A 26,617-nucleotide genomic window follows, 5' to 3' on the forward strand; every position below is an offset into this window, starting at 1 on the left:
TAAATTACAAAAAAAAAAAAAAGTTGTAACATTATCAAATAATACTTTTGTACAAGTCATTACACGGTACGAATCTGATATTAAAATGTAACATGGAAAAAGAAAAAGAAAAAACTATACGTAATAAATAACTTAAAGCGCAATATAATTTTATCATTTCAAGATACATAAATGTGTAACATATTTGTAGTTTTAGTTCAAAGATAAAAATATTTTAAAATTTCGCGCTAGGTTAGTTATCAAGATGGCGTCGAATAATTGTCGATTACGATAGCGCCGTCTAGTATAAACCCGTTCGGAATTGTTCGTAGGTAGTCGGTCGTTGACGGCAGATAAACCACGCCCATCGGAGCCGATCAGAGAGGGAAGCTGGTAACTCATTTCGTGAAGGAGCGACATGAGCGCTTGTACCGTTTCTTGAGAGAAGGCGCGACGCGATTACGACGGATTCCATTGCTATAAAATACGCGCGACGGAGAAGTGTCAGCCGGTCTTGGGATCGTTCGTGAGTTCAGTGAGTAGTGTACAAGTGCGTGATTGGTTTCATTTCGGACACGTGGTTACAATTTAGATTAAGTATTGGAAGACGCTTCGAAAGAATATCGGCTTACGAAGAAGAAAGATCGTTTAGCCTCGAGGAATTACTTTCGAGTAAGTAAAGAACGAGACAGAAGGAAATACGAGAAAATCTAACGTTATAATGTGTGCGTTTAAAGGACAATTACATGGATCGAATTGTTCCTATGTATATACATACATATATACATACATACATACATATATATATATATGTGTGTATGTGTATTGTATCCTTTTGACAGCACCTCGATGAATTCTACATAATTTGCCATGCATCGGTGCATATATGACGACGAAAGAGAAAAGAAATATATAGTATATACGACACGCATCGTGGCGAATCACGATCGAATTACATTTATTTTCTTTCAACGATATTATTCCTCTAAGGATAAATATTCTTCAAGATATTAAATACAATGATAGATTCTCGTTAGTAAAAGAAAAGAAAAGAAAAGAAAGAGAGAGAGAGAGAGGAAAAAAAAGAAGGAAAGCTTAGTAATATATCTCTTGTTCTCGATATATATATATATATATATATATATATATATATATATATATATATTTGGCATGTTGACTTTTTAATGCTTTCTGCTTAGAATCTGTTTACGTAAAATCCCAGTCGAGTTGACCGAGGTTAGCGGTGATTACGTAGAACACGACGCGCAGCGATGTTCACGGGTAAAGAATTTGAAAAACATTTCCGCGTGTTCTCTCTTCCAACGAAACGAGAACGATCGATGTTTAGATACCAAACATTTTCTTTCTTTTTTTTTTTTTTCTTTTCTTTTTTTTTTATATGTTCTTTTTTCTTTCTCGGTTTAGAATCGTAGTATTGTAAAAAAAAAAAAAAAAAAAAGAATTACGATACAAATAAAATTGTAATTTGTTAAATTTTAAGAGATTTATTGAACCTTAACGCGTAACTAGTTTCGTTTTAACGTTGAACGAAAAGTTTTTAAAACTCTTTGCCTTTCTCTCTCTCTCTCTCTCTCTCTCTCTCTCTCTCTCTCTCTCTCGTTTTAACAGGTAGTCCTCGTTGTCTGTCGTACGTTCGTTCGTTCGTTGGTTGCCACATCGTAAAGATTTTGTCTAACCTAAGTGACCCTGAATGTACATAGAACCGAACGAAAACTGTGACGAGCCTGGTCAATAATTTTACCATCGATCTCTCGTTCTATCGTTAGATCCAATATCGAATCCGTAGATCACGTTTATCTGTTGCATTCTATCTGTCTCCCGATCTCTCGTACACTTTCGTTTTTTGGTATATACTATGTACGACATGGGAACTGAATTTTTTTTCTTTTTGAGATTGTATCTTATAAATGAAAAAAAAAAAAAAGAAAAGAAAAATAAAGTCGATCGATTAGAGGTTATGTAATAACGCCATTTTATTAAACACATATGACAATCGTTATATTCAATTATTAAATGTACAAACGTACATTCATTTTATATCTATTCATTCTATTTCATAATATTTTTATCGTATTTGATTATATATATATATATATATATATATATATATATATAAGAATTTTACGTGTTGGTAAGAAAATACCTTTGCGTAGCGCGGCATTCCTCTGTTCGTTTAAATAGAATAGGAAAAATGCACAACACGTAATTTCATTTACTTTTCATTTTAACATGTATGCGTATTAACGTAACGAATAATATTGCATAGTTATTCTTGTTACACCGTTGGATACATAATTTTGTTGGTAAGTGTCTAACGATAATGTGTATAGATAAATATAAAATAAAAGAACATTTTTTTTTACTTTTAAATAATAATAGAGATATTGTGCTGACACATATGCGTACGCAAACACACAAACACACATATACACACATATACATACAAATACGTATATACATACAAAAGTCATCGGTAGACAAAAAAAAAGAAAAAGGAATTTTCGTTTCACATGATCGAATATCAGATGGATAAATACGTAAACAAATATATATATATATATATAATACATAACTAGAAATGAGACATTTAAATATTCAGTTTAGTCATCATTGAGTTACATCGAAAAGGTTTACAAACTCGATTCGTAAGTCAGGGAACTTGGAAGGTACAAAGTTCTCGCGTTCGCTCGTTCGGATGTTGTATTCTGTATTGGCGAGTGTCCAAGTTTCGGTTCTGCTCTCACCGTATTCTCTCCTCTCTCTCTTTCTCTCTCTCTCTCCTAAGCTATTCTGCCATTGCCAATTCCACCTCGGTTGCGCTACGTGCTATCTTGTCTTCCACGAATGCAATGGTGTGCACGCGCGAGAATCTCTCCTCTATCCACTTTTACGTGCGGTACGTGCATATACAGTGTGTCTTTAGTTTTTCCGAATAAACTTTTTAAATCTCTTAAGATCTCCTCGTTGCATTTTTCAAGAACGTATAAAAATTTCACATGGTTATTTTTCGTTTTTTTTTTTTTTTTTTGCTACATAAAAGTATTTTCTTACCAACACGTAAAGTACTTAGTATACATATATACACAATCAAAATATATATATATATATATATATATATATATATATAATAAAATACGATAAAAATTCTATGAAATAAAATGAATAAGTATAAAATGAATGTATGTATGTATATTTAATAATCGAATATATTGTCATATATGTTTAATAAAATGGCGTTATTACATAACCTCTAATCAATCGGCTTCATCTTCTTTTTGTTTTTCTTTTTTTGTTTTTACTTCTTTTCTTTTTATTTATTTATTTATTTTTTGTTTCTAAACTTGAATGAAACACTATATATGAAAGGAAACTTATATTTTTGCACATATAAGAACTTTAATCCTTTAAGATCTCATTGATTTTTGAAAGAACGTATAAATAATTCATGTCTTTTTTTCTTTTCTTTCTTACTACATAAATGTTCCTAAACTTGAATGAAATACTATTTCTTGAGGAAAAAAAAGCTTATATTTTTTCACATATAAAAACTTTAATCCCCAAAGATCTCATTGAATTTTGGAAGAATGTATAAAGAATTCATGTTCTTTTTTCTTTTCTTTTTTACTACATAAATTTTTTCTAAACTTGAATGAAACCCTATTTCTCGAGAAATATATATATATATATATATATACATATAAAAAACTTATATTTTTGCACATATAAATAAACTTTAATCCTATAAGATCTTGCTGAATTTTAATGGAATTTATAAAAAATTAATCCTTTTTTTATTTTAATATATAAACATTTAAAAACAACTATAAATATAATTAAACTGCAAACTATAAATACAGCTATAAATATAATTAAACTACAAACTAATGAATATAACAACTATAAATTATAAATAAACTTTAATCCCTTAATCCTTATAGTAACCTCAGAAAGTTTACCATTCTTGAAAAGAATTATCAGTCTTATTAAAATTTTTTGAAAAAATATACGATTATTGAGATATCTATTAAAATTAATATATTTCTCTTAACAATGAAGACATACGTTTTCTTTCTTTTTTGTTTCATTATTTTTATTATCATAAAATGTATATAGTTTTACATAAAAGAAAGAAAAAAAAAAAACTTATTTTTATTATATTTATAAATATAATAAAATCAAAAATAAAACAACATTGCATGTGTTTAAATTATATTTAAAAAAAAATTAAGTTATTTAAGAAGGGTATTAAAAAGATTAAGAAAGAACTTGTTGAATTTTAAAAGAAAGTATAAAAAATTCACACCATTTCTTTCCATTTTTTTTCTATTTTACTACATAAATGTTAATAAACTTGAATAAAACATTATTTTCCGAAAAAGAAGAATCCTTTTATTTTTATACACATAAATAAACTTTAAGATCTCATTGAATTTTAATAGAACGTATTAAAAAAGAAACAATTCACATCTTATTTTATTTTTTTTTTTTTTTTGTTTCTTTTTTACTTTACTATATAAATCTTTATAAACTTGAATGAAGTATTGTTTTTCGAGAAGAAAAAAATTTTTATTTTTGTACGTACATACAAGAAGAAATTGTACCTCTTAAATCTAGCTACGTAATATTAGGTTCATTAAGGGTTTGCCTAACACGTTCGAAGACGAGTGGAAGACGATAACATTTCTATAAAATCTAATATTACATAGATGAAATATTTATCAAACTGTATAGAAAAAAACTTAATATTGCAAAGATGGATTTTTAAAAGATTTAGAATATATCTAAATAAAAAAAAAAAAAAGAAAAGAAAAGAAATAAATCAATCAATCAATCAATCAATCAATCAATCAATCAATCAATCAATCAATCAATCAAATTTACGTAAAAAAAGATACTTTCCAAATGTGGCTTATTATTTAAATTATATTGAAAAAGAAAAAAAAAGATGAAAAAAGAAAACAAGAACAAATTTCTTTTTACGGAAACTTTTTTTTCGATACTTTCCAAATATGGCTTATTATTTAAATTGTATTGAAGAAAAAGAGAAAAAAAAAGATGAAAAAAGGATAATAAAAAAAAAAAAAAAAAGAAAACAACAAGAACAAATTTTTTTTTTTACGGAAATAAACAATAATAATATTTCATTATAATATATTTATTACAAATAGTCGATGAAATCTTATGAACGTTACGTTATATAACAAATTCGTTTCGTTCGTCATTCGAAAAAAATACAGGTATATAATGTTACTAATGCAAACGGGTTATTAAAAGTTATCTGGGGGAAAAAGAAAAAAAAAAAAGAAAGATATTGTGAACAAAGTATATCCACGAGTACAATAGAGATATATCCATATATCCATATATATGTGTATATATATATATATATATATTCGTCAACCTGTTGATGACAAAGACGCGTTTATTACGCAAAGAATTGGATTAAATTAATTCATCGTCATTGGAGTTTACGCATTGCTAGGTGATTTTTCTCTCATGACTTTAATGAATACAATTTTTTCTTTTTTCCTTTTCTTTTTTCTCTCTTTCTCTCTCTCTCTCTCTCTCTCTCTCTCTCACTATAGAAACTCTCTTACGTACCTAACGTGTCCTCGATTTCCTTATAATATCCGTTGAATTTTTCAACGATTTTTCCAACGATAGCGACGATCTAAGTCAGACATTTACAAGAATCCATATTTAGAATCGAAAAGAAAAGGAATGATAGTACGATTGAGTTTCGTTAACATTTTGTTGTACGTTTAGAGGAGAAGATTAGAAGACGTCATTCGTTATTGTTATAAGACTTTGCCAATATTGATACAAAGCTTTACGAATGGAAGGAGAGTGAGAGAGATGATAGAGTGAGAGAGGGTGGTTGGGCAGAAAGGTGTATATGTTTATATTGTATATGCGTGATTGAAAGGTCATGGGTAGTAAATACTTACGTATCTATCTATTGTACGATTTCATCTAATCGAATACTATCGTTTTCGTTAGTCATTAAGATCTAATTCTTAGAAACTCGCATTATCGTTAAACTAACAATCTAAAAGGTCAAGAATAGTATTAGTCGTCGTTGTTTTATTTTCAAATATTTTCCTTTTTTCTTTTTGTTTTTTTTTTTTTTTTTTTACTCCAATAATATCGTATTTTATTTCGTTTGTTTGTTAGCTTTTTTTAAACTGTTCTTTTTCTTTTTTGTCTTTTGATTTCGCTCTCTCTCCCTCTCTCTCTCTCTCTCTCTCTCTCTCTAGTATAAATCTTATCTTAAAATTTTATCTAGTATAAATGAAAAGTAAAGAACGTCACATCTTTAAATGTAACAAATTGTGAAGGAAAGAAGAGAGAGAGAGAGAGAGAGAGAGAGAGAGAGAGAGAGAGATCCATGATCATAAATATAATGAACGTGTTTACGAGAGAAACTGATGATTATAAATTTATTCCTTAGCGAACTCGAACAGGAGGATAATAAGTTGTGGAAAGTGTTAAGGCATTCAAGGATGCTCTTCGTTTTTTTTTTTCTTTTCTTTTCTTTTTTTATCATTTGTAATTAGTGAGCTCTACACATAACGGATATATCATGTGGTCATTGCTGTTCTTTTGTATTTATTTTTAGACTTTCTGTTTTTTTTTTCTCCTTTCAAATGAGTTGCAACGTCTATATAAACTCTAACTCTCTCTCTTTCTCTGTCTCTCTCTATCTCTCTATCTCTCTCTCTCTCTCTCTCTCTCTCTCTCTCTCTCTATCTCTCTCACTCTCTATCTTTCTTTCTTTCTTTCTTTCTTTTTATTTACGTGTCTGTACGTGAATAATATTTCGTAGAAAATTTCTCGAGTATGAGTCAAGCTTAGCTAAGATTATAGGATCTAGAGTTGAGATCCGATCTTCAAGATGTCTGGTTAGCGATCATTGACGCGTATCACGTTAGACAATTAAATAGAAACGGGTATTTTCTTTTAACTCGCTTTTAACTTTTCTTTTAACTTATTACGAGAGAAAGAGAAAAGAGAGGGGACACTTACGTACATACACCTACATATACATATATATATATATATATATATACATACACATACATACACTAAACGCACATAGGTTGAATTCTCGATAAAATTCCAAACATCCCTTGGTTATGTCGGCGACTTCAAACGAACAAGCCTTTCGATCGATCCTACTTTCTCTCTCTCTCTCTCTCTCTCACACACACTCTCTCTGTCTCTCAGTTATGGAAAGTAAATAAAAAGTACGATTATCGTTATTTTGTAACAATAAAAATTGGATTGCAATGGCGATAGAGTCAATCTTTAATATCGAGTTTTCTCTTTCCAAGAATATATTAGAACATGCAATATTTCGGGATCGTCATTCATAATGCGATTTTTATCTATATATATATATATTTTTTTTTTTTTTGATACATATATGTATACATGTACACATGTATGTATATATATATATGATGTATGTGTGTATGTATTTGTGTATGTATGTATGTATGTATTTATACCTCTATTCACATATCCTTGATTAAGATTATATACGTGTTAAAGATTTCCGTTTGTTTCTGAGATAAAAGTTAGAAATGTCCCAGGAAACGTGCAAAGTGAAAGGATGCCTCTAGTTACTTTTTACGTACGATCATTTGAAGATGACACCGTAATTTCGCCGATTGTCATTTCCGGTCTCAATGTTAAATACAACAGAATGATTCTCTTGGAAATAAAAATCACATGATATTATTTTTCCACGAGAAAGAAGGAATTAAAAATATGAACGAAGAATACGAATTAATCTATATTTAAGAACTTTCGTAAGAAATTCTATCGTCATTTGCAACAATTCCAATTAATGATTTTCGATTGTATGACAATTTCATTAAAAAAAAAAAATTGTACGAATTAAAATCATTCTCTACCTCGACGTTCTTAATTCGTGATTTCTTAAATATACGATTATCAATGTGGTCTTTTTATCGTATCAGAAATTTCAAATTCCCGATTAGAGAGAGAGAGAGAAAAAGAGAAAGAGAAAGAGAGAGAGAGAGAGAGAGAGAGAGAGCTGATGGCCTTTTTCTTCTCATCTACCTTCTTTTCTCGCGGATTTACGCATCGTTAAGTTTCGCGAGCAAGTGCAACCAACATTTATCGTCCTCTTTCGTCTCCTCCTCCTCCTCCTCTTCGTCCTCCTTGTCCTCCTTCTCCTCCTCCTTCACATTTGCACGCGGTGCGCATGACTTTAATATCATTTCTTTGCACCTTGAATATTCGAACTGCCGAGCAATTGTATATAATGATATGTTTGATCGTTCATGCGAAATTTCCAATTGCAATTAAATCGACGATACCTCCATGTAAGAGAAACTCCCCCCCCCCCACTCCCCTTCCCGCGAACGATCTGACAATCTAACGAATCAAACTATCTAACGTTCGTTCTTTTACTTTCTTAATGCAGTACGTGTATATGCATTTTATATATATATATATATATATATACACCCACATACATATACACATAAATAAATATATATATATATATATATATATATATATATATGCATTTAACGGACTATCTGATCATTAGAGAATCGTTAGAGAATTAGCACCAACTCTTTTAGATTTAGCACAGCATAGGAATGTCGTTATCAACGTGATTCAAACGACCCACATCGTGACTATTACGTGGGGTATACGGTTATTATCTATCTTACAAGCACACAGATACACATATATATACACACACGTACGCATACACACACATATGTGCACGTGCTCAAAGAGAGAGAAAGAGAGAGAGAGAGAGAGAGAGGGAGAGAGAGAGAGTGACACATATAAATACCACGTAATGTGAAGCTTTACACATTGTAATGGTATTCTTACCGATCGATAGGTATATTACAACCATAGTCAGCCATTTTCAAGGATATGACTTTTGACGAGGAATCCAGGAAATTAAATGTCCGATGGGAACACGAAAATACACCCACGCGTTATCTCCTACACGTTTTCAGGAAAAGCCGTCGAATGAAAGAACGTCTTTGTCGTTGAAAGAATCGATAGATAAATAAGAGCGAATCAATAATCTTCTTCTTTTTCATTCATTCATTCATCTATTCGTTCTTTTTTCCCTTATCTTTTTATTCATTCATTCATCTATTCGTTCTTTTCCTCTTATCCTTTTATTCATTCATCTATTCATTCTTTTTTATCTTTTTATTCATTCAATCATCTATTCGTTCTTTTTTATTTTTTTTATTCATTCATCCATTCATTCTTCCCCCATCTTTTTATTCATCCATCCATTCATTCTTTTTCATCCTTTTCTTCATTCATTCATCCATTCATTCTTTTTTCATCTTTTTATTCATTCATCTATTCATTCTTTTTTATCTTTTATTCATTCATTCATCTATTCGTTCTTTTTTCTCATCTTTTTATTCATTCATTCATCTATTCGTTCTTTTTGCTTATCTTTTTATTCATTAATTCATCTATTCGTTCTTTTTTCTCATCTTTTTATTTATTAATTCATCTATTCGTTCTTTTTTTTTTTCTTATCTTTTTTTCTCCTGTTTTTTTTTGTCTACAGCTCACAAAGGATTCTTTTGAAAAATTGAATATTTACGAACTATTCTTGAATATTTCCAATCTATTCTTTATCATTATTTCTTAATGCAGTTGTTTCAGATAATAATCGTACGTTGATGCGATTAACGAAGTATTAAATATTTTTAAACTATTGAATCATATTCACGATATCATTGAACGATTAGATTTTAGATTTTTCATGCTTGAAAGTCGAATTAGAATTATTTTTTCTTGTTCTCTTTTCTTTTTCTCATTTTTTTTTCATTTGCTTTTAATTCACGACCGGCATTCTGTTTCTTATTTTATCAGTCCTAACTTTTGGCACGACTTGACGACAAAATATTTCGAGGTAAGACCTTGGAGAAAGAAATCGATATCAGGCTCTTTTTTACATCCGGAGCCTTTGTAGGGCAGGAGGGTGAATATGGGTGAATATGTAGAAACTCTTGGTGGCTATTCTAGTTTTTCTATTCACGTTCTTCTTCTTCTTTTTCTTTTTTTTCTTCTTCTTTTCCTTCTTTTTCTTCGTCGTCGTTGTCGTCATAAGCCTTAAAAACTTTTTCCTGTAATAGAGGCAGTCGCTTATATGTTCTACGTTTATTTAGATAGGAAAAAAAAAAAAAAGCAATCTTTATACTTATCTTTATAATCATCTTTATATTTATTTTTATACATATCTTTATATTTATCCTTATAATGTTATCATTATTTATATATCCTTATATTATAAAATCTTTATATTTATCTTGGAAATAATATATAAAAATATAATTTCTCGAAGAAATTAATGAAAATAACTTCTCTCTCTATCTTTCTTTATTTTATAATTCTTCGAAGAACTTCGTCGCCATTGTTCGATTAATTAATAATTTCATTAAATTCTAATATTGATCTATAATTCGTGAAACAAGATCATTGATAAATGATAAAAATCGGGATCAGACTTTTACCGCAAAATGAAATCGTATATCTCTTCTATACGAGGAATTTACAAAAATTTTTTAAATAAAAAAATTTAACATACAATACCTGTATATTTCTTTCAACTTCGAAAAACGTATGCGGACGTATATTCATTTTCATCACGAGATTCCAGTGGTTTCGAATGTCGAGAGGCCAATCTCCCCGTTGGCTTTCTAGTCGAGAGAGCGAGGAAAGAACAGAAAAAGAAAAAAAAAAAGAAAAAAAAGGAAAACAAAAAAGAAAGAGAAGAAAAGAAAGGCATAAAAGAAAAATAAAATAAAAAAAAAAATAAAAATAAAAAAAGAATAGAAAAAAAAAAGAAAAAAAAAAAAAAAAAATAAAAACCTGAGACAAAAAGAGCAGTGATACCTTAACTATATCGATCCATCTATTTTGTTCACTTAAGGACAATTTTTCTTTATGAATTATTCTCGTTGATCTCTGACTCATTCTACGAGACTGTTTAACACTAACAGTGACTGACAGTAGTAAGGGACCTCGTAACGTCTCCTGCATAATATGCGCGTTCTTCGTGATTGTACAAGCGAAGAAGAGTTTAAGAAGGGGAACCAAGAGAAGGAGGATGTCAGGAGACGTTCCTACTCGTTCATGTATTTGCATTCTGTTAGAGTGGCTCTCTCGAAAGTGAACTCGTCGCACGACCCCCTTTAAATCGTACAACTTTCGTACGAATGATTTCTCCCGCGTGAACTAACGATAGAATAAGAAAAGTCTTCTTCTTCTTCTTCTTCTTCTTCTTCTTCTTCGTGTGTTTCTCATTAAAATCCTTTCTCTCTCTTTCTCTTTCTCTCTGTTTTTCTCCGTCTTCTTTTCTCTCACAATTGTCTCTTGTAAGGTAGAATCGATAAAACGTTGCATACGAACGATTGTAGTAACGTCATGCTATCTATCCTCGTATTGTCTTCGATCGTTTCTATGAGTGGGTGTTACCAACGGAACCATTCAAGGCCTCTCAAAGATTTTATCCGGATAAAACCCAGAGGGATTATCCTAAGAAAGTTTTACGAAAGGGATTAGAAATATATTTGTGAGAAATAAAAGAATAATTTAATTCTACGGGGTAAGGGAGGGTACACGGTGGTGGGGGGGGGTGAGAGCGGGACAAACGTACGTACGTACATTCTTATTCTTTAATATTAATCGTACCGGAAAACAAACATTCCTTCTCATTAATACTTCCGTGTTTCTAACGATGACAATTACGTCTACGAAATCGTGAAATTTTTCCTTTCCTTTATCCTTCGAGGAACATCGTTGTGTAATAAATTTTACGGATATATTAGAGAAAAAATTATTAACTAATTGGTCGAGTCATTTAATGTAATAGAATTTGTTAATAAAGCTCATTGTAATTTATATATATATATATATATATATATATATATATATATATATATATGTATGTATGTATATATGTATATGTATAACATGATATTAATTATATAATATAATTCAATTACTTATATAATTGATTATACAATATAGAATAGTCAATTTTTTAATGGTAATTAAAATGTTCCAATCCATTTGAATAGCTATCATAATGTACATATATATATATATATATATATATATTTTTTTTTTTAATTTACTTAAATTTAAATGTCATAGCAATCAAATCGTTCAAAAAGTTAAAATTCAAACGGAATTAATTTTTCATAGAAATTCGAAGCTATTTCTTGAGAAATTATTTGGTAAAACGAATGAATGAAATGAATCGAAATATGAGCAGTTTTTATTTGTCATATCGATGAATTTTGATGGAGTTCTCATTTTTTATATTCATAATAAATTTCCCTAATTTCCCTAAGTTATTTAATATTATTAAATGACAATGATTTTTCTTTTTTCTTTTTTTTTTTTTTCTTTCTTTTTCTTTTTTTTTGGCAGATCGAAGGAAAAATAATTTATTTCTATAATATAGATTATTCTAAGACACTCTCACTTCATATGTCGTTTAGATGAAAGCTATATCTGCATTTATAACTTCTACAATGTACAATATATTGGAATTTATATTTTAAAGATAATATTAACAGAAGCGATTTATATTATTTCATTAGATTCCCTTCATTTTTTGTTTTATGAAGTTAATCGATTTAACTAATGAACGGTTCATATTTCTAATTTTTTTCTTTTTTTTCTTTTATTTTCTTTTTTTTTTTTTTTCTAAATAATTTCTCAAAAAATAACTTCTATTTTTACGAATTTCAATGGGAAAAATTAAATTCGTCTGAATTTTATTGTTTTGAATGATTTTTATTTCATCGAAAGTTTTAAAATAAAAAAAAAGAGAGTGAGAGAGAGAGAGAGAGAGAAAACATACAAATACAAAATTTTTGCGGATAGATTTTCAGTGAAAGGACGTATCTTTTGAAATTTTCAATATCACTTTATTTTTTTTGTCTTTTTTTTTTTTCCCCTTTACGCAGTATGAATCTCATAGAAGCTTTCGAATGGATTATTCGCAAGCTGAAAGTCGATCGAGTTCATCCACCTTCGAAAGATGTTCTCGTATTCAAAGCGAGAACTCGTAGTCGACTGATCGACTCGAATCCAGATTGAGTTTCCATCGGTCTCGAATTGTAACACGTAGAGACAGAGAACGGTCGAACTCTCCTTTACTTTCGTCGAGAAATCTCGATAAACGCGGCAGCCGCCAGTTCGTCTTCTCTTAGCAAGTGAAACGATACTTACGGCTGCTTTCTTTTCCCGGTTGCCCGTTAGCATGAATTACGAACGTAGTTTTCTTCTTTTTCGTCATATTTATACATTTATGAATTGATTTTAACCTACATACGTGCCGTTCATAAACCAAATCGATTAAATCCGCTTTTTAATCTTTTTCTTTTTTTTTTTTTTTTTTTTTTTTTTTTTTTTTTTTTTTTTTTTTTAAATGTAAGTGTCAAAGATGCTTCACTTCTTATACTCATAATAAATTTTCCTTAATTTTCGTTATTTGATATCATTAAATGATAACAATTTTTTATTTTTTATTTTTTTATTTTTTTTTTTTTTTTTTTTTTGGAAGAAAAAATAATTTATTTCAATAATAACGATTATTCTAAGATTATTTCATCTGATTCACTTTATATGTCGTTCAGATAGACGCTAAATTTGCATTTATATACATATTATACAACGTTTATTTGAATTTGTATTTTAATGTTAAATTTTCTTTTGGGATTAGGTGAATTATAACAAAAAAAATGTCCCATCTTTTGCTTAACCTTTTTTTTTTATGCATGCTGAGATATATTTTAATCCAACTCGGAAAGATTGTAATTTTACTCATAGTCATGCGGTTTAATATTTTTTTTTTTTTTTTTTTTTTTTTTTTTTTTTTTTTTTTTTTGAAGTTTTTCATTAAGTTCTTTCATTTCTTTATATTAAAACAAAACAAAAAGAAGAAGAAAGTATTCCATTCAGCAAAAAAGAAAAATACATATTAAAAAAAAATTCCGTGCAACTTGGGTTTTTTATTTTCTTTAAAATCGTCTGCCTCAAAGTGTTAAAGGGAATTTTAAAAAGCAATTTATATTATTTCATCACCTTTACTCCACTTTATGATTTTATGGGGTTAATCATCGATTTGGCAAGTGAGTGAGAGCGGTTCATGTTTCGTTCACATTATCGTTTTTTTTCTTTTTTTCTTTTTTTTTTTTTTTTTTTTTTCTTTAATAATTTCTCAATAAATAACTTCGACTATTACGAATTTCAAAGAAAAGATTAAATTCGTCTGAATTTTTACTTGTAGATTTTTATTTAGTTGAAAGTGTATAAAAAGAGAGAGAGAGAGAGAGAGAGAGAGAGAGAGAGAGAGAGAGAGAGAGAAAGGAAGTAAAGGAAAGAATTGTTTTTGTATTTACAATGAATGTAGAAAGTATTCGTACATTAATCAACTTGAAATGAGACTTCATAAAATTTTAATTTGTTAACTAATATTATTTATAAACATATTTTCGCAAATTTCTAGAGTGGACATAGTCAAAAAAAAAAAAAAAAAAAAGAAATTAACTGTTTGTATAAAAAAAAAAAGGATAGAAATATAAAAGCAAACAAGTATTCGTATAATTGTTGAATTTTTTGAAAATTCATCAAAAAGACGTAATTTGAATTAATCTGACGACAAAAAAAAAATTAAATTAAACGGATAATTAATACTTCGTAGAATTTCCTTTTGACTTTAAAATTGCAAGAATTCTTTTGAGCTAATGAATTAATTAAATTCGATGTAACACTGAATGGTATCTTAGTCCATTCCACCGTGAGAGCATTTTTTTTTTTTTTTTTTTTTTTTATTTCTTCTTTACAAGAAATCTTATATTTTCTAATTTTACGTTCCAAGTACATCCCATAAATGTTCTAAATTAAACAAATCTAAATAAATAAGAATCTAAGTACGAATATTTATTATTGCTTTCATATTTCCGAATTTTTGCTTTTTCTTGCTAATTTTGTAAATTATACAAACTAATTTTATTTATTTTTTTTTATTTATTTTTTTTTTTTGTATATCCACTCTAAAGATTTGCGAAAATATAATATGTATCATCGTAAAAAAAAAACAAAAAAAAAAAAAACAAAAAAAAACAAAAATTAATTAATAAACTATAATTTCACAAAGTTCATTTATTTCATATTAATCAGCGTACAAATATTTTCTAAACTTACAATACGCGTAACATCAAAAATTAATATAAAATAATTATAGAACTCATCCGCGATATTATTTGCATTTATTACAATAGATGATCATGCGTGAATTTATTGGTTACACGTACGCAGAGCTCTCATTAAAACCAAACATATATATGTATATGATCATGTATATATATATAGATATATATAATCATATATATTTATCGGTTATGTGAAGTGCGCGATACTAAAGATTATCGGTGAATCGATGCACATCAATGGAAATTGAAACGTTCAATATTATATACAAGAGTAAATAATCACAAAAGAGAATGGATATATATTTCGCCATTATTAGAATAATTTCGTATAAAATGATTCTACGATTAAAATCGCTTGATTTATTATTTCATAAATATAAACGGTAAATATTTTCAAATTTTTGCAATTCTATGAACTGACGATTATTAATGTAATGTTACGAAATGTAACATTGCTTTGTTTTCAATTAAGAAATTATGTAAATTTATTTGTAATAATATTATTTATTTGTAAATAATTTCAAAAATTGTATGTTTCTTCTTTAGCCCTTAATTGTGCCTGTGAGATATAAGACAACCCAGATCAACTTTCAGCTCAATTTAAATAATTTGCGCATTGCATGATTGCGTGAATTTTTTTTTTTATAATGACAGAATTGGAAATGCGTTTTGAAACTTACTGATTATTATTTTTGAGACTTCAAAGAATATACAGGATTTTTTTCTTTTTTTTTTTCTAAATTATTCATTTGACAGCTGTTCAAAGTGTCTAGAGCGTACAATTAGAAATTATTTTGGGATGTGCACTAAGGGTAATATTATTTAAAGATTATATTTATATTCGTGCGATGAGATATTGTGATAAAAATGTATTATCAAAAAAAAATAATAAAAACAAAAAAAAAAATACGAATGAATCATAACATTTTTTTTAAATTTCAGATTAGACGATTCGATTTTTTTCTGGAGATAATTGAACCATCATAATAAAATTATATTTTGTTACGTTCTTACGACTTAAATCCGATTATTTACAAAGATGATCGATTTTTTTTTTTTGATATTTCTTCCTTTAATCATTTTTAATGACGAATGTTGTTTATTATACGCTTTTTTAAATGAACCTCAAAAAGTGGAATAACACGTGTCTCGTGTAATTAAAGAAAATACAAACGAAAAATTATAAAAAAAAGCTCACTAGCAATTAATAAAAAGATTATAGTGACAGAGATACCAAAAATAACGTTAAATAAAATTAATTCAATTATCTAGTACAATCATTAATTATAGTTCAATGAATTTAGGAAGAATCTAATTTCAATGAATTCAAAATCTAATGGAAAACATTTCAAGCGAAAAATTTTTACAAAAAGTGTTAAAAAATCAGGCGAATACTAACGTACATAAATATTCATTTCATGATGAAATTTTTTTTTTCTTTTCTTTTTTTTTTTTTTTTTTTTTTTTTCTTGAGTCATGGTACACATTTTATACAAATAATTCGAGTGAATTGAAAACGTTTTTCTTTCTTTCTTATTTTTATTTATTTATTTAATTATTTTATATATATATATATATATTTTTTTTTTACTTTGGATATCGTTGTGTAAATTTACGATGTATTTTGAAGCTTCAAAAAAAAAAAAAAAAAAAAAAAAAAAAAGACGAAAAACAAAATGTACCATCAAATCACGATTTGTCCTATATTAAATTTTACATCGAGCAAATACACATGTCTGTACATTGACGTCGATCGAGTGAGTTCGTATTATAAGAATTTGTATATCTGAAAATACGCAATAAAAGTGTTGTAGAAACGATCCGTTTATTTTTAAATTATTCCGAGGATCCACACTATTAATATATATTAGATATCTCGCGAATGATTTGTTCAAGCATACAAAAAAAAAAAAAAAAAAAGAAAAAAAGAAAAAGAGAAAAAAAAGAAAAAAGAAAATGAAAATCGAATTCGTCCGTTTCGACTTAATTAAACTTTTACGAAAAACGTATGTATTAATATAAATTAATATAATTTATCTTTCTTTAGATTAATAACTATGATTTACCAAACTACAATAATATCCTTAATAATATTTTAATTGAATATAATAAAAGGTATTTCGATTTATCTCACGATGAACAAATCGTATTTTCTTATCGATTTTTCTTATCTATTTTCTACGATGCGTTTTCTTCGACATTACATTTAAAGATTTGCTTACGATAAGATACAACAAATTGGAAAGAGAGAGAGAGAGAGAGAGAGAGAGAGAGAGAGAAATTGCGTTGCTTCGAAAGCTTTGCACATTATCACGATCGATAAAATCTCGAACAATGTTTTTATCTTTGAAAAATTTTATTTTATAGATTTTTTTTTTTAATAGGATTATAAATAGATTTTTTTTTTCTTTTTTTTTCCTAAAGGACGTACGAGATTCTAACGCGATGATTCATAGAAAATTCGAACGATCATTATATTTTCTTTTTTTTTTTTTTTTTTTTTTTTTTTTTAGAAATACAAGAATCGATTTGCATTCGTTAAACCTGACGCATAACTTTGTCTTATAACCGATAACAATGCGTACGCTTTGGTTGACCTCGATACGTTTCTGTAACATACATACATACATACATACATACATACATACATACATACATACATAGACATAGATACATACTTCCTCGGCTGACATACGAAATGATATGAAGGTCTAACATACTTGCACCAATTAGTAAGATAGTTCATAAAATAGCGCATATATCGGATGATCATACTTTTCATAAATTATTAAAGTTATATACGAACGAATAGAACATTGTTTTCTAAAAGATAGATAATAGCTACTTATGTTTTACATCATTATTATACTTATCGTTATTATCAGTATCAATAACGTATCTTTATAAGATTAGATGATCAATCTCCATTTCTTTCATCGAGGGAAGAATTAGTATTGGAAATTGAAATAAAAGTATAGAACTAAACTAAATCGATATATAATATATTTAAAAAATAAATCAAGAAATAGAATGTGTATGTATTTAAACCTCGTTATTTCATAGTTCTTTTTTTTTTCTTTTTTTCTTTTTATATTAGATCAAACGATCTACATCGTCTTCTTTTTTTTTTTCTTTTCTTTTTTCTTTTTTTTTTTTGTCTCGAAATAAAATGACATTTGAATCTACATGTGTACGTAGGAATGTAGATAGAAAATACCATAATGCAGTTGCACACGCCCTTGCATGATTATACAATATGTATGTCTGTTAGGTAGCACCAATACCATTAAAAATACCGATTCGAAGTTGACCTCGATTTTAGAATACCAATTTAACTATCTAGAATCGATGACCTATTTCTCTTTCGACAATATTCCACAATAGGTTAATCGCGAAAGAGAGAAAGATAGATGCTCACTGATATAGTCGTTCGTTTCGTCCTATTCAAGTTCTCGCACAAGGCAATTACGGCTATGCGTATTCAAGCGGTCACAACTATAAAAGAAGGGACCGACAATTTCAACAATTTTCTCTCTTCCGTTCGACGATAGAAATCGTGCGTGTAATTCGTCAGAACGACGAATTTGTTCGTCTTCTATCGTATAAATCGGAGCTTCTATTTCTGTTGTTTTTTTTTTTTTCTTTTTTGTTTTTCTTTCCATACACATTCACGAAAATCTCGAAAGTTTTTATATCAAAATGCCGACAGAACACCGATGAATAAAATGTCGACGATAAATATAACACAATAATTATGGACAATGGATAAAATATTTAAAAAAATTGTATTTTACGATTTATATTTTATAGCACAGAATTATTTATACTTTAACAATGTGAAAGGATTTAAGAGAAAAGTTTTTTAACACACCTATTTAATGAATTTGCAAAGTTGATCGATAAATATAATTTTGTTTTTGTTTATTTTGATGGTGGTTGAAATAAAATTAATTTTATTAGATCTTTCATTCAAGGATAAAGGAAGATCGTACACGAACAAAAATTCAATTATTTCAACTTCATGCGATATATGTCAATTGAATATGAAAATGTTAAAAAATACATATTTTTATATTGTACTCGTTAAAAATTCATAATTACTTAAAATATTTACGTTATAACAAAGCAAATATTTCGGAAAAATAATAGAAAAATATTTTTTATTACACTCAAACGCAAAGATCTAAATATCTCTATAATTATGAAGTGGATGAAAATTATGAAAAACTCGTAAATTATATCTAACTTTTTGTTTATTCGATAATATATATATAATAATAATAAATAAATGAATGTACTATAAATAATAATAATAATAATAATAGTAATAATAATAATAAAGAATATATAATAATAATATTATTATTTTTAATATAATGATGATGACGATGATAATGATTATATATATATATATATATATATATATATATATATATATATAAATTTGTTGAACATAGTTACATTTGTCATAAGTAAAACAATATTACTTAAGTAATAAACTCAAATGTAAAATTAGAATGTATTTAAAATGTCTTTGCGACTATGGATCGTCATTCTGCAAAAATACATACATAAAATAACAAAATAATAATAATAATAATAAATAAATAATAATAATAATAATATTATTATTTTTAATATAATGATGATGACGATGATAATGATTATATATATATATATATATATATAAATTTGTTGAACGTAGTTACATTTGTCATAAGTAAAACAATAATAAATACTTAAGTAATAAACTCAAATGTAAAATTAGAATATAATTAAAATTTCTTTGCGACTATGGATCATAATTCTGTAAAAAAAAAAAAATACATACAAAGAATAACAAAGTAAATTCTCGATGTTATCGTGTAATCGAGAACCTTCAGTATCCAAGAAAATGCGGGTCAGAACGTCTACTGGAAATGGATAGCTCTCGTATAGGATTCTCTTTCATTTTTTTTTTTCTCCTATCATTCCCTGGGGGTCGATCGCATGCCGTCGCTGTGTCGAAGGCCGTTTATGGACCTCGAGTTCCGTTTTATGCAACAAATGAGCCATGGTATCCCGCAAAAGGATTCGATCTCCCCTCCTCCTCTTATAGCTATCCCATCGAGTCTCAAGAAGGCCCGTTGGCCCGCATAAGGTTAATCCGTTTACGGAGAGCACCGATATGTCTTGTTTCTTTTTTCTTTTCTTTTTCTTTTTTTCTTTTCTTTTTTTTTTTTTTTGTTTTCTCCGTGCATCTTCGTTTCACGAAGAGACGATCCAACGGGTAACTTCCGTTTCACGATACATAGATACATCACATAGATACATACATTCATTCATACATACATTCATTCATACATACATACATACATACATACATACATACATGCATACATACATACATACATACATACATACATACCTTCATAAATACATAGATATATGTACTTACATGCGTGCATGCATGCATATAATACTTTGTCTGGTAAGATTATTTCTTAACGCTAGAACTACCAACAGTTAAAGATGAGAAGCTACTTTTACCGAAAACCATTCAAAATGATTGGTCTTAGAAAAAAAAAAAAAAAAAGAAAGAAAGAAAACTCCTAATAATAGAATATGTTTATTTATATTTATTGATTTATTACTTTCTTAAAAAAAAAAAAAAAAAAAAAAAAAAGGAATTCGATATTACGTATTACATTTTTGGTATTATTAAAGAAAGATAAGGTTGATCGAAGGAGATTCGATCAACTTTAGAAGCATATAAACTCGAGCATACATGTTGCTTTTTCTTGACGTTAGTCGTGAAAATCAAAAGGCGAACATTGTGTCATCGTGACGTTACACTCTATTTTTGTCTCGAAAGAAAAAAAATAAAGGAAAGAGAGGGAGAGAGAAAGAGAAGGAGATAGTGGGAGAGGAAGAAAGAGAGAGAGAGAGAGAGAGAGAGAGAGATAAGAAAGAAGAGGAAACGTCTGTTAAAAGAATAAGAAAAAAAAAAAAAAGAACATTTTGTAAAACCCTACTAGCTTGCAAAGGCACAAACATTTCGAAGGGAAAGAAAGCTTGCTAATCGTCTATAATAAAAGGCTAATCCTTTTCTTCCTTCTTCTCGCTCTCCCATCAACGAGCTGTCTCAAACGTTCATGAATGCAATTAAGACGCCAGACGATGCTCGCGTCACGCCCGCCAATTTTGTCCAATTATTTTCATCTTCTCTTTGCTATTCCTCGAGGATCCTTTCTCTTTCTTTTCACGATGTGAATTTCTTTGTGAAATATTTCATCAATTTTAAATGATCATGTTAAGTATTACGAATTAATATATATATATATATATATTAATACGTTGTATCGGGAATAATATTTCTGTCAATACGACAAAATCGTTTGATTCAGATCTTTCGATATCTCTATCTGTTTATTTAGGTCTTTGATCTCTCCCTCTCTTACTCTCTCTCTCTCTCTCTCTCTTTTTTTTCTCTTTCTCTCTCGCAATAGATAGAGTTAGAAAGAGACCCCTAGATAGTCAGAAAACCGGTCCAGGATTCTACCTGCCCTAAGATATAATGATATCAACCAACCTGTGCGTAGATGCGTAACGTGCTGTGTGAATACACACATACATATACATACATACATGCATGCATACATACATACATACATACATACGTGTACACGTATGCGATCATGCAAACGCCTTCACGTCTTTCCTTTATTCTCCAATGTGCTTTCTTCGAGCCAGACAACTTTCCTTGTCCTTCGACATGGATTTTGGAGGGGAACAGTTCGTGGGAACGTTCAAAATAAATCGTCGTGTTTGATTTAAAAAAAATTCTATCTGAAAATTCTTTTCGAAATTGTAATAATCAAGAAAGTTAAAAAGAAAACAAATAAATTACAAAGAAAATCAAAAAATAATTCAATGAATCTAATAATCAATACAATTGTTATTCGCGAGATATCAATCGAAATATAACGTTACATTACGATCTATGTGATCTGAACAAAGATTCTTGTCATAATTCAACTCGTATATGATGATTTAATAAATCATAAATCATCGAAATTCATAAATCAATGATTTCATCAATCATTTCATATCATATTATCATACACACACACACACACACACACACACACACATATATATATAGATATATATATGATAAATAATATTTTATATAGGCGTGTTAAACGTTAGCTCGTGATATTATGTCGGACCATAAAAGAAACGTTAGATTATCTCGCGTCCATCCGCCACGAGGGACTACTACCGCGTTCGCGTTTTCCTCGACAGAAAAACTCGCTTCGTGGTAACGAGAAACGCTACGCTGATTGCAATTAATTGTGCAATGCGAGTTGCAACGGATACAGAGAGAAGAGAGTGAACAGAAAGTATGTGCATGTATTGTAGGTACCTAGGATATTTACGAGTATGTGTGTGCATGCGTGCGTATGTATATATATATGTATGTATGTATGTATGTATGTATGTATGTATGTATGTATGTATGTATGTATGTATGTATGTATGTATGTATGTACTCTTTGTACATAGCACGCGACCGCTCTTGTCACGTCGTCCGTCGTCTTATTGAAAAAGAAAATGTCAGATGATCGAATGTCTCGAAACCGTTCAACTTCAGCTCTTATTCGCCATTTTCTTTTTGTTTTTTTTTTCTTTTTCTTTTTTTTTTTACGTTCGTCATAATAGACAACGCGAGTGAGAGAAAAGAATCGATGGACTTGTTAAAACCGGCGGCGGCGGGGATGGGGGTGGAGAGGGAGGGCTTCCTATAACGCAAGGAACAAAAGTTTTGAAAGCGAGAACGCTAATTAGAGAAGCTCGTGTTCGTCTAGAGTTATCACTTGAAAGAGAAACGAGATGACGTAGGGACGGACGAACGATATGGTACTAGAAAAAAAGGGTGGCAAATTAAAGGCCGACACGACGCTTTAAAACAACACAGTGAAATAATAATAACAAGGCCGAGACTGTATATCTTTGTATTTCTTTCTTTCTCTCTCTCTCTCTCTCTCTCTCTCTCTCTCTCTCTCTCTCTCTCTCTCTCTCTCTCTCTCTCTCTCTCTCTCTCTCTCTCTCTCTCTCTCTCTCTCAATCCTTCTTATTTTGTTAACTTTTTGAAACATAGGATTTTAAAGAAGTTGCATTGAATTTTTTTTTCTTTCTTTTTTTTTAATATAAAAAAAAAAAAAAATGGGAAAACTTATAATGATAAATTTAAAATAAAATATTAAATCGTATGACTATGTGTAACTTCAATTTTTCAAATTGAATTTACTTACGAAATTAATTAAAATATATTTTAATCAGTGCACCATGCATAAAATGCTAAGCAAAAGATCGGACAATTTTTAACCCACTTAATCACAAAAGTGTTAAAAGCCGGATTTAATATTAACTTTTTCTTCCGTATTGAATTAATTGATCTTATGACGTTTATACGTTCGATTCAAAAATGTATATGCCAACTAACTCGGATATAACATTAATAGTAATGACCACTTACAATACTCATATCCAAGCGTTACCGTAATTTGCGCTTGCCACGCAGACGGAGTACATCCTCATTAAGTTGATCAGACTGAGTTTGCATGGATCGTCTATGAATATACGAATATAGTACAGAGTTTCGCGAAGTTGAAAATTCAAAGAATAAGATTGTATGGGTGGGTGGATGGGTGGATTATTGGAGAAGGGTGGAGGATAAGGATTGAACCAAACGAGAAATTATTTACAAGATATAATTTTTACCGTACACGTTGTATATTAATATTATAAAGAATTTCTTGTTCGAGTCAAAGTTATTCTCTTTCTATTGCATTATTGCGTACAATATGATTATCGTTAGATTTGTAATAGGATTTGACACCGATACGGCCTCTCTCTCTCTCTCTCTCTCTCTCTCTCTCTCTCTCTCTCTCCATCCATCAAGTCTTCTTGACCAGAGAAGAAGCCAAGCTCTTTGAAACCACGTTTAATGATTAAATCCACGTAGACAAGAAACGTATCTGTTTCAATCTATTTCATAATCCCTACTTGTCCAATTTATAATAGCACAATAAATTACTTAGAAATATTATCAGATCGATATAGATGCAATAATGAAATTAAATTCTTCATATATATATATATGTGTGTGTGTGTGTGTGTGTATATATGTATATATATATAAAGAAAATAATTAAAAAAAGAACAAAATAAAATAAAAATAAAAATAAAAAAGATAATAAAAAAAAAAAAAAAAGAAGAACGAATTGACACCGAGCCGCGAGCAACGAGAATGAATTGATTCTTTTTCCAATAATTTATTTTATATCCGATGATAGTTAACACGAAAGCAATTAGGACAATTCGATCAATTGCATTACCGCAAAATCAATGAGCTTTATAAATACTTATAGTAACGAATTTAAAAGGCTTCGAATAATCCGAACAAAGGAACTTTCATTGCTCTTATATAGAACGACAAATAACATAAGCTGATTTATTACGAAGGAAAAATTTTCAAATATATATATATATATATAAATACGTGTGTCTCATCAACGACATTAAAGTCAAATATAACAAGTTTCTCTTTTGAGTTAGCAATCGTATGCACGCAGGCAGGTCGCGTGACTGCCTGTGGACGTTCGATTTAATTCTTAAAAGGCCTTTCATTGACGCCCGCACTCCTTTCGTGAACGGCGTGTCGCTTGAGGAGGAGTCCTCGAAGGACCTTGACCGATTTATACATACATACATACATACATACATACTTAGGTACATACGTATGCGCGTACTTACGAACAAGAAGACGTACCTTCTCGAACACCTGGTCGACTCATTAACACAATTTAAATATTACGCGTATATTGCGTGTAAATAAGTTTTACAAAGTTACGCAAGTAATATAATTTTTTTTTCATTTTTTTTTCTTTTCCTTTTTTTTTTTTTTTTTTTGTATGACCTTTCGTAAAATGACCTTCGACGATTTCTCGACACTCTAGTTCCGCATGGAATCGCTAACGCGTGTGTGTGTGTATGTGTGTGTGTGTGTGTGTATGTGTGAACTTATGCATGCTGTGAAAAAAAGAGAAAAAAAAACAAAATAATATTGATTCATCATTTATTCGTTATCGAACATTGCGTGTTCTCTGCATAAGAATAATCATTCGTATAAATAGATCCCCCCACTGGTAATAGCTTTCACGCAATCGTTCACGTTATAATAGTTGGTTACACGTTTCTAACCGATGATAATATCTTGAATGCGCAGTAAATACATTCGTAATCTTTTCCCGAGGATTAAACTGCCAATGATCGTACAATAATAACAACAACAACTACAACAACAACAACAACAACAACAACAACAGTAACAAGGGCCACAAGTGTCATACCAGTGAAAGCCCATTGGGATTAAACGTGAATTTAGCGCCTTTCACCGGAAAATCAATCCAGGTGCAATTGCATAATCTCTAATTATCAAAGGTCAAAATTCCTCTTGATTCCGTTATTTAATCCTAATTCTACATACGTCAAAATAATTTCAAGTTACGCCAATTGGAATGTCCCATACTTCGGACACTTCGAACGACACCTGTCATTCGTACAAAATGAATAATTTTGACCCACCCCCCCCCCCCCCCAAAGAAAAAAAAAGAAAAAAAATACTGCATATTCTTTAAAGTCTCGGAAATAATAATCGGTAGATTTGAAAATGCATTTCCCATTCTGTCATTATAAAAAAAAAAATCACGAATCATGCAAGGCGCAAATTGTTTTAATTGTCAAAATTAAAGTCTGTGATGTTCTATATCTCATAGGTACAAATTAGAGTTAAACGAATAATAATTAATGATTGTTAATTTCGTCGTTTACTTCGAAATTTCAAATTTTTCCGTTGTTTCGTGAACAATAGATTACGATAAGAATTCGAACGAAATGAAAAAAAAAATAAAAAAAAAGAAAAAGAAAAAGAAAAAGAAAAAAGAAATTAAACAAATAAATAAATTCATTGGAATTTACTTAAGTGTTAAAACAAAGTCGTGTCTCGTCGTAACGATCTTAATTCAGCGCCCGAAGCGGTAACAGAATCGTGAGGGACAATTAACGGGTTGTTCAAAGTTGTCACGACAAACGTCGTTCCGTTTCGTTACGGAATAGATAGGTAACTACGGGTTTAGAAGAGAGACGTTCAGTCGTGAATCGACCATTGAATGGTTTAAATCGTTTTCCTTATATTTCTTTACCGTATATGAATCAGGTACAGTTATTACTGATAAGTAGAAACTGTTCATTTCCTTGGAGTATTTTAATAGTTCTCTCTCTCTCTCTCTCTCTCTCTCTCTCTCTCTCTCTCTCTC

At 29.1% G+C, this 26,617-nt stretch overlaps 1 protein-coding gene across 4 annotated transcripts in view; it reads left to right on the top strand.

Annotated features, from left to right (window-relative positions):
* Positions 1 to 358: 358 nt before the first annotated feature.
* LOC124423105 (protein kinase C and casein kinase substrate in neurons protein 1) overlaps positions 359 to 26,617 on the top strand; it is a 46,018-nt gene continuing 19,759 nt past the window's right edge. For 2 of the 4 annotated variants that reach the window (XM_046960492.1, XM_046960493.1), the window contains exon 1: positions 360 to 651. The gene's annotated coding sequence lies outside the window, so the exon portion shown is untranslated. Of the gene's footprint in view, positions 652 to 26,617 lie in introns of all 4 variants that reach the window. The other 2 variants (XM_046960495.1, XM_046960494.1) reach the window with 2 other exon arrangements.

This window comes from Vespa crabro, chromosome 3 (genome assembly GCF_910589235.1).
Source record: "Vespa crabro chromosome 3, iyVesCrab1.2, whole genome shotgun sequence".
NCBI lineage: Eukaryota > Metazoa > Arthropoda > Insecta > Hymenoptera > Vespidae > Vespa > Vespa crabro.